The sequence below is a fragment of the Rhinopithecus roxellana genome, chromosome 8 (assembly GCF_007565055.1).
Source record: "Rhinopithecus roxellana isolate Shanxi Qingling chromosome 8, ASM756505v1, whole genome shotgun sequence".
Lineage (NCBI taxonomy): Eukaryota > Metazoa > Chordata > Mammalia > Primates > Cercopithecidae > Rhinopithecus > Rhinopithecus roxellana.
This window is the reverse complement of record NC_044556.1, coordinates 48,646,607-48,655,986: the sequence shown is the minus strand read 5'-3', so window position 1 is coordinate 48,655,986 and position 9,380 is coordinate 48,646,607.

The window sequence follows — 9,380 nt, the reverse complement described above, 5'->3', positions numbered from 1 at the left end:
GTCTCCCTAAATCATTGGATTCCTTCCTCTACATTATACCAAAGAATTACCATTGTTGCTGATGAGAAATCTGCTGTACTTTTTTGTCTCTTCCATAACTTTTAGAAATTTTTATTATTTTTAATGTTTTACAGTTTATCTATAATGTGGAGTTTAGAAATCTATCATTTAACACTTGATGAGCTTTATGAAACTAGATACTAATTTCTTTCTTCAGTTCTAGAAATATTTCCACCATTCTATCGTCAATTATTGACTCTTTCCCATTCCCTTAATTCTCTCTTGAAACTCTTGTTAGACTATATTAGAGTGTCCCCCTGTCTTTCAAGTTTTCTTTCAGGTTTTCTATCTTTTAATTCATTGTGCTGAAATGCTAAGAAAATTTCAACAGTTCTATTTCTCAAGTCACTCATTTTCTCTTCAGTTCTGTCAAATCTTAATTTTAAGCACTTCATATTTTAATGCTGTTATTTTTCATTTTAAAGATATACTTGTGTTTTTATCTCCATGTTCTTGCTTCATAAATCCTGTTTTTCTTCTGTGGGTGCTACTCCATCCTTTATTTCTTTAAGAATTTTCAACGTATTTTAAAGTCTTTTTTTCAGATTTTTCTGTTATTTGTATTTTCTCAGGTGTGATTTTCCAGTTGGTTGTATATGGTGACTCATGGTGCTGACTTTCCTCAAATGCTTTGTCAAGCTCAAATTCTGAGCTTGTCTTCCATGGCACTTTTTAACAGCTTTATTAAGATATACTTCATATACCACACAAATCACCCATTTGAAGTATAATTCAATGGCTCTCAGAATATGTAAATATCTGTGAATCTACCACCACAATCAATTTTTCATGACCCCTTCCATGACTTTTTATCCCACATGTACCCCTGGACTATGATGGCCTCACTGTATATAGCACATTTGCAGTTTCGATGCACAGCACCAAAGTAGGGATTTTGTTTGAAGCTTGGCTCAAGACTCAGCCTCTGAGAAAATAGAATACTGAGCTCTGAACTCACCACAAAGGTCTATGCCTGAGTATTATGCAGGTGACTTTTCCTTCTTAGCCTCTGGTAGGCACCTTGTTTTGTGTGCAATTCCAGAAAAGAGGACAGAGCTATTCCAACTTCCTTCTTTAGGTATCCACTTATTCAGGGATGCTGGTTCAGGCCCTTTGCCAATAACAGGACTCCCAATTAAAACACTGGCCTCTATCCTTGCTTGGGTGTTGAAACTATGGCCGTGATGATGCTTATGTGTTTCCTCTCCCCATGGATCTTGATGCTCCAGTCTTTGCCTGTGACTGTAAGTTCTTTCCATATTTTTTTTCTCCTTTTCTTAAGGGTAGAAACTTTATTTTTGGTCCGTGAAGACATCTCTTCCTAGCGTTTTATGTATGGATGGAGTTTTAAATACTGGATTTATCATATTGTATTTGTCCATTTCATACTGCTGTAAAGAAGTGCCTGAGACTGGGTAATTTATAAAGGAAAAGGTTTAATTGACTCACAGCTTAGCATAGCTGGGAAGGCCTCCAGAAACTTAACAATTATGATGAAGGGAAAGGGGAAGCAAGGCATCTTCTTCACAAGGTGGCAGGAAGGAGAAGTGCCGAGCAAAGAGGGAAGAGCGCCTTATAAAACTATCAGATCTCATGAGAACTCACTCACTGTCACAAGAACAGCATGAGGGAACTGCCCTCATGATTCAATTACCTCCACCTGGTCTCTCCCTTGACACATGGGGATTTATGGGGATTACTGGAATCACAATTCAAGATGAGATTTGAGTGGGGACACAAAGCCTGACCACATCACATAAATAATGTGGAATGGAAGTGTGAGGTTCAGCCTGTGCTCAATCCACCTCTGTGCCGTAGAATTGGTAAATGCCCTTTTAAACAATCTTCCAGCTGTCCCCTCAGGTGCTCAGGGTACTCATCTTGTCCTTGACTCCCCAGGATGCTTCCACTGGAGTACCCCATACTTTGAGCCATCATCCCTACAAGATAGGCTCTCTGGAAGCAAAATGTGTTTGCAGTTTTGATGCAAGGCCCTCTACAGAGCCAAAGGACCAATCTTATGTCTCCAGTACACTTACAGGTCAGAACTATTCCTGTCCTTTAACCCTGCTTCTGTAGTATGGGAAAGTGTGTGCAGGGGACCTCATAGCAGGCTGCTGTCTATCTTCATCTACACATCCTTCTCTCTGGCCTGCTAAGATAGAAGGAGCACAGATAATCTCATTAAAGCTGCACCTGTGATGGGACAGAACATCAAACTAGGAAGGAGACATGGGATTGTAACTGATTCTATCACTAACTAGCTCTGAGGCCTTGGGAAAACTACTTTGTTGTCTCAGCTTCTAAAATGGGAATCATGATAACAGCAGTTTATTATGGCAAATTGCTGTCCATTTCATTCATGCAGCAAGTATTTCAGAGACAGCCTGCCCTGTGGAATGAACTGGGTTCTGGTCTCATCTCTGTCACCAACTCTAACTCACTGGGTGACTCTGGGCAACTCACACAAGATGGAAACTCTAGGAGCAAAGATTTCAACTAAAAGAAAACTAAAACATTTTTAACAGAGCTACCTAATGATAAGCTGGGCTGTATTGGGAAATGGTATAAGCATATCTAATATTTATTCAGCAATCACTTTACTAAGCTATTATACTAAGTGCTTTACGTGCCTTGCTTCATTTAATCTTCACAGTAATCCTACGTGTTAGATACTTTTACAGATGAGGAAACAAGCTCAAAGAGGTTAAGCAGCAAGGCTAAGATCTGACCCCAAGACCCACGAAACCAGGCTGAGTACACTTAACCACTCTGCTGCTTTACCAATGGAAATGCTCAGAAGAAGCTGGAAGACCATTGGCAGGCAGTGGAGAGATCATAGCAATCAGATTAGGCTAGATGACTGCTCAGCCCTGAGGTTCTAGGACTCTTGCTCCTTCCAGGCTCAGTTTCCTGGAAAATAAGAGTTAAATGTGATTGCTAGTGGGGGCTGCTCACCATTATAAAATCCTATGACTCATGTGCTAGGGACAGAGGGCAATAGAACAGTAATGTCAGGTGTACTCTCTGATGTCCCAGAGTATAGTCGGGAGGGTAAGTCATATGCACACAACCCCCATGACCCAGTACTCTGTTGTATGGGAAGGGAAAGTCAGTGGGGTGGATGGAAAGTGTTGGAAGGAATGAGCATGGGGGCTTGGAATGGCAGGGTCTAAGTAGGTGCCAAGGAAAGGAAGCAGAAAGTGCATGTTTGAAAAGCCAGAGGTGTTTCCCTTTGAAAGCTTAGCTGCTACACAGAGCAGCTCTATCCATGCCTTGACAGCTCCCAGATCCAGCTGTCAGAGGGCACCTTTCACTCTCTCTAACCAGCTGAAGTGCCCTGGCTGTCCTGAACTCAACACCTCCACACTCTCAGCTCTCCTGCCTGAGCCCGGCATGGGAGGCAGAGCGAAAGGCCACCATCATTTTAGCTGCCCCCCCTCCCACCCCCAGAGAACCCACTGGGTTAAAGGCTGCTATACATGTTAAAATAGGGACCCCAACATGTGTGAGTATGTGTGTAGTAATTTTTTATTTTCCTAAAATCTTGAGACTATTTTAGGGGGTGGGGAAGAAGACAGATAAGTTAGTGACAGGGAAGTCCTTGATTAACTGTTTCTTTCCACACTTTAATTTCCTTTCCCATCAAAAATTCAAATAAAACTGGGGGGCCGTCACAGTTTGTCAGTGGTGGTGGGGGGATGGGAGACAGGATGGCTTGGAAACATAGGGGGATATAGGGACGTGATAGTAGCAACAAACTTGGATATTTCCCAAGCAGGGCCTTCAGAGCCACTGTCTGGGGAGGAGAGCTCTTTGGATAAAGCATTGTGTCTGTTGGAAAGTGGTCATATTTTCATGCTCAGTATAAATTTTCATTGGTGCTGTATTTCACCACACACAGGCAGCACAAGGAGAGGAAGAACATGTCCTTTTGGAAACTAGTTTGCAGATAAAGTGAATCAGCAAAAGACAAAGTAGAATCCAGAAAAATAAGAAAGAACAACTTCAGTTCAACATGGCAGATGTTTTCCAGCATCTCTTGCCTGCTAACGTTGTCCTAAATGTTGCAAGGCACAAGGTCTTGGAGGTAAAGATCTATCCAGGTAGACAAGACTCACACACAGGAAACCACAGGAATTTTTAAAAATCCCTGTAAAGGCTGGAAAGAATACTATCAAATGTCAGAATGTTTTCCCTACACACATATACTTGTTCTAGCAGTGAAGGATAGCTGCTAACCTTGATGCTCCAGGCTTGGTCGGAATGTCATACGATTGTAGAGTGAGGAAAGCTACATTTCAAACAGAAATCATTGGCTCAGTCTGGATTCTCCAGGAAGCAGAGCCTGAGGCAAAGGCTGATGTACTAACACATCAATAGAGTGTATAATTTTAGGGGCAACAATACGGAATGAGGCGAAAAAGGCAGGTAAGGAGGCAGAGTCAATAGGAAGATGTGTCTTCAAGCAGGACACTGCTAAGTGTCACTGGCTGCTCAATCCACAGGACCGCACCCTTGAGAAGCCCTATCACCCAGATCTCAGAACCACCAGGGGAGTGGGACAGGGATGGAGACAAGGCTTCTGCCTTCCACTGATCAGAGGTTTGCCATGTGTTGCATTAGGTCCACACTTCAAGGTTGCCCATGTGTTGGGGAAAGTACTGAGCGGGGTTCTACCACTGCTTCCTTAGGGAAATCATGGGGGAAGTCAGATGCAGTCAGCTGCGCCCATGTGAAATCGATCCACACGGTTTCCAGGCAGCTGGAAGAAGAGGCAGGTGAGGTGGAGAGGATCTGTAGTAAAGCAGAGAAGAGTCTACCACACCCATGATCCCTCTACTGCATAATAATTGCCTGACCAGCTTTCCTCTCTGAATCCCCAGGTCCTGGCGCTGCATGAGGCATACAGCAGGCCTGCATCTTATGTTTGCTAAATAAGTGAATGGAATACATTTTGTTGAATAAATGGTCACAGAGACTTGAAGCCTCTTAGTCATTCCTGACTTCTTCCTACCACCATCTCCCACCCCATACCTGAACAGTCACCAAGTCCTACTGCCTATGTCCCTAGCTCATGCTGACTCCTCTCCCAGCCTCCAAAGTCTGCCCTGTCTCACATGCTGCGACTCTGAAGTGTAACTCTGAAGTGTAGCCCCAAGCATCCCACTCCCAACACACAAGGAAACTCAACAGGTCACTACCACTACAGAGTGAAAGTGTCCAGCGTCCCCCATTGTGCATCCCACCTCTTGGTCTCACTCCCTCAGGGCTTCTCCCAGCTCCTGGAACATACCAGTTCTATATCGGTTCTGTTGTTGATGTTTGTTTGTTTTAATTTATGCCATTTTCTCCCACTGGAAAGTCTTCTCCTCTGACATAGGAAATCTTATTCCTCTTTCAAAGGCAATTTCAAGTGCCACCAACTCTATGAAGCCCTTCCTGAGCTCTTCCTCCTCCCCAGGTTCTCCCCTTCCTCTGAAGACCTTCAGTGCCATTTTTTCCTCTTACCACACTGAACACTGCTCCCTGGTAATATGGCATTGTTCCCCTCCTCTACAAGGTCCTGAGTGGTTGAGGGCAGGCTTCTCTCTTACTGATATCCTCCCAAATGGTGCCTGCCCGTGGCCCTGACGTGGTGTGCAGTGGGCGCTTACCACACTGGGATGTGTAAGAAGAGTTCATGGGGGAAACCATGCCTCCCAATTCACTCTAGTGCTCCACCATTCCCAGAGGCCGCAGCTGGTGGGCCATCTGCTGTCACACAGTTGGCTGCCAGGACCCTGGGATGAGCACCTCCTGCTAACCATATCCCCTTTAAGGGTGACAGTCTGAGCCCAAACAAAACAATTTTCCCAGGCATGAGGATTGCAGAAACTGAAAGGCAGCTCCTGGCAGCCACCCCGGGGGAACACCAAATTTAGCTCAAAAGTTGAATATAAGTGTATTTTAAGTGTGTTAATCTCAAAAATAGCATCATTACATTAAAATAGTTTACAAAATTAAGAGAATTAAAGCACTCCCACCAATCCACCAAATTGCTTTCATTTTTGTTTGTTTCCCTCAAGTCTTTGCTCTTATAAATGCCTTTTTTTTTTCTTTTGAGATAGGGGTCTTGCTATGTTGTCCAGGCTGCCCTGGGACTCCTGGGCTCAAGTGATCCTCCCACCTCAGCTTCCCAAATAACTGGGACTATAGATGTGCAATGGGATACCACACCAAGCATGAATGCCTAATTTTACACATCGTAATCATGCTACACATACAATTTTGTGTCTTGCCTTTTTACTTAAGAATAAATGATGAGCACTTAAGAGAAGTATAAGGCAGGTTTGAATCCCAGTCCTACTGCCTAGTCGCTGTGCAAGTTACTGAATCTAATTCTCAGTTTCCTTATCTGTAAAATGGGGTCAAATAACCTCGTAGGATTACTGTAAGGATGAAACAGCAATTCATAAAATCTCTTAGCACAATGCCCAGAAAACAGCAAGCACTTAATAATTGAAGGTGTATTTCATTATTAGTATTAAAATATGCAAGGGTTTTTAAATTGACTTTTCCCCAGTCAACTACACCCTACACAAGTTTTTATAATGGTTTCAAATGTGCAATTTTACCTCAAACCTTTGTGAATGTAAACCCCTCCAGGTTATATTTTATCACGTTGAAAGACAAGTCCCAGGAAGGTATAAAATAACTTTCTACCCTTCCCTGAATCCCCCTGTTGACTGAAGAGCAGCTGCTGCTGGAGGGGATTTAGCCTTGGCCAGGCTGCAGAGCTCAGGGCAATGAACACTCCTGAAAGGATCCTGCATGGTTCTCACTTTCTCTGAGAAACCCTTTGTTAGCAAGTACATGCACGCAGTCCCATAAGGGCCTTGAATCCAGGTAATGGAAAATTCAGTCAAGTTGAAGGGAATGACGGGGCTTGAGTCTTGTTTCCAAGCCATGGCCTCCCCGGGGCTGTGCTACCCTTAGCTGAAGGTGGCGATGGATAAAGAAAAGCATTAGCCTCCATCCCCCAAATTATCTCCCCACCCGCTGGCTTGATGAGGTGCTTAGAAGTCTCACAGTTGTCATTCCTTTGGTTTAAGGCTTTGAAGGTACTGTATCTATAAACATCATATATATTGCCACCAATAGCTTGACTCAGTTCATTCATCCACACCTCTGTAATTCTGATAATGGGCCCCACAAGAGTACAAGAGCCTGCTTGTACTCTATCCAAGACCCTGTCCTAGTGCCTTGCTTAGTAACCCAGCTACTAGGATGAAGCTCCACTCTGCCCATGTCAGACTCCCTTCCCTGAGTCTGGAAGTCCAGCTCCAAATCCAGATCAGGGTCTGGAGCCTTACTGCCAGCTGAGACATGTCCCCAACAGTGCCTGCCTGCCTGTCTGGTGTCTTACACAACTTCCGTGGCCTAGCTTCCCTATGTGCTCCTCCACCCTCTGCATTCCCCACCTCTCTGTGTACTTGATGTTTTGCTGCTTTGACTTCCCTGATGCTAAGGCTACTCTGGGCCATGCCCTGCTGACTCTCTCCCAGTGCCTTTGGATACAGTCTTCTTCCAACAAGCCTGGACTGGACTCCCTTCTGTCCCCAAGCACCCCTGCCTCCCCTCTCCAGCCGTACCCCACGGAATAGGCCAAAGTGTGTTATCAGAATTGATACTAGTGGATTCTGACAGTCTTCCTGACCATGGAGAAAAAAAAAAAAAATAGGGCTTTTAGAACTTAACATATATTTTCTTGTTTTAATTCAGATCTTTTACATATGCTCCTTTTGCTTCCTTGAGTGAAAAGATTTCAGTCTTTTGAATTTTTTGTAGAAAGAGGTATGTGTGTTTTGCTATAGTTGGTGCCAAACTGTGCTGTTTTAGTTACTGCTTGAATTCTGTCTTTCAAAAATGTTGGACCAGAGTGAGATAAGGGAAAGCTGTATTCTGGAATTTTCTGGAAGGAATTTAGATTCACCCACCTGGGTTCTTCCCCTGCGCATCAGTGCCTGGCTTCTAAACTGTCACATCTCAGCTTCAATGTTATCTCCTCAGAAAGGACTTTCTGCTGCCTTATCTGAATACTAGAATCTCTCAGCCCACCTTTATTAACCCCTTGTTGCCTTCATGACACTTGTCACAATTTAAATTATTTTATTTAGCCCTGGGTGTGATGAATCACACCTGTAATCCTAGCACTTTGGGAGGCTGAGGCGAGCGTATCACTTGAGGCCTGGAGTTTGAGACCGGACTTGCCAACATGGCAAAACTCCATCTCTACTAAAAATGGTGGTGCATGCCTGTAATCCCAGCTACTTGGGAGGCTGAGGCACAAGAATCGCTTGAACCCAGGAGGTGGAGTTTGCAGTGAGCCAAGATCGCACCACTGCACTCCAGCCTGGGCAACACAGTGAGCCCTGTCTCACTCTCTCTCTCTCACACACACACACACACACACACACAAAATTATTTTATTTGTTTATTTGTGTTAGAGTGCCTTCCCCACCAGACTGTAAGATCCAAAAAGCAGGAACCATGTCTGGTTTCTAAAATTATACTCCTAAAGCCTAACAGAATGCCTAGCTGAAAATAGCTGGTCAGTAATTCTTTGTTGAGTGACAATATTTTCCACTTGAAACAACAATAAAAAACTATAGACCCTACCTATCTCTGATGACCATCAAGTGACCAATGAAAGGAAAAATCCCTAATCACATTCTACTTAAAAATCTAGGATTTAAAAAAATCTGTTTATTATCAAGGACCAACTGCAGGGGCTTCCAGAACTTCCTGAGGACTGGGACGTGGGCAGCTCCCTCTAGCCTCGCTGTTTTCCTGATTTCCACATCATGACAGCAATCCTTCAAGATGCCTGCAAGATGCCTACTGTCCTTGTTCTTTTGTTTTTCTCTCTGGTATCGCAATTTGCTATTAGGAAAAAATCTGAAACCCATTCATACTATGATTTTACATAGGAGTATTATTAGCATTTAACCACTTAAACACTTGAGCCATTGGAATGAAACATTCTGGTAGACATTCTGTTCTTATCTGGCACTGGAGGAAGCAATTTCAGGAAATGGGCCTAAAGGGGCCTGCAACTCGGAATGTGTTCACTCTATTACCAACCAGATTATGCTCTTTAGTGATGAAGCTTTAGAAGGGAGGCAGAAAGAAAGAAAATGAGAGTAGACATACATGAGGTTGAAATCTTACTATAAGTTCCTTAGTTTTGCAGTTCGGCATAAAATGAACTGTTAAATGTTAACGACTATGTTTATAAAAATGTGAGATGGACGGATTTTTATTTTTCTAGGAGAAAG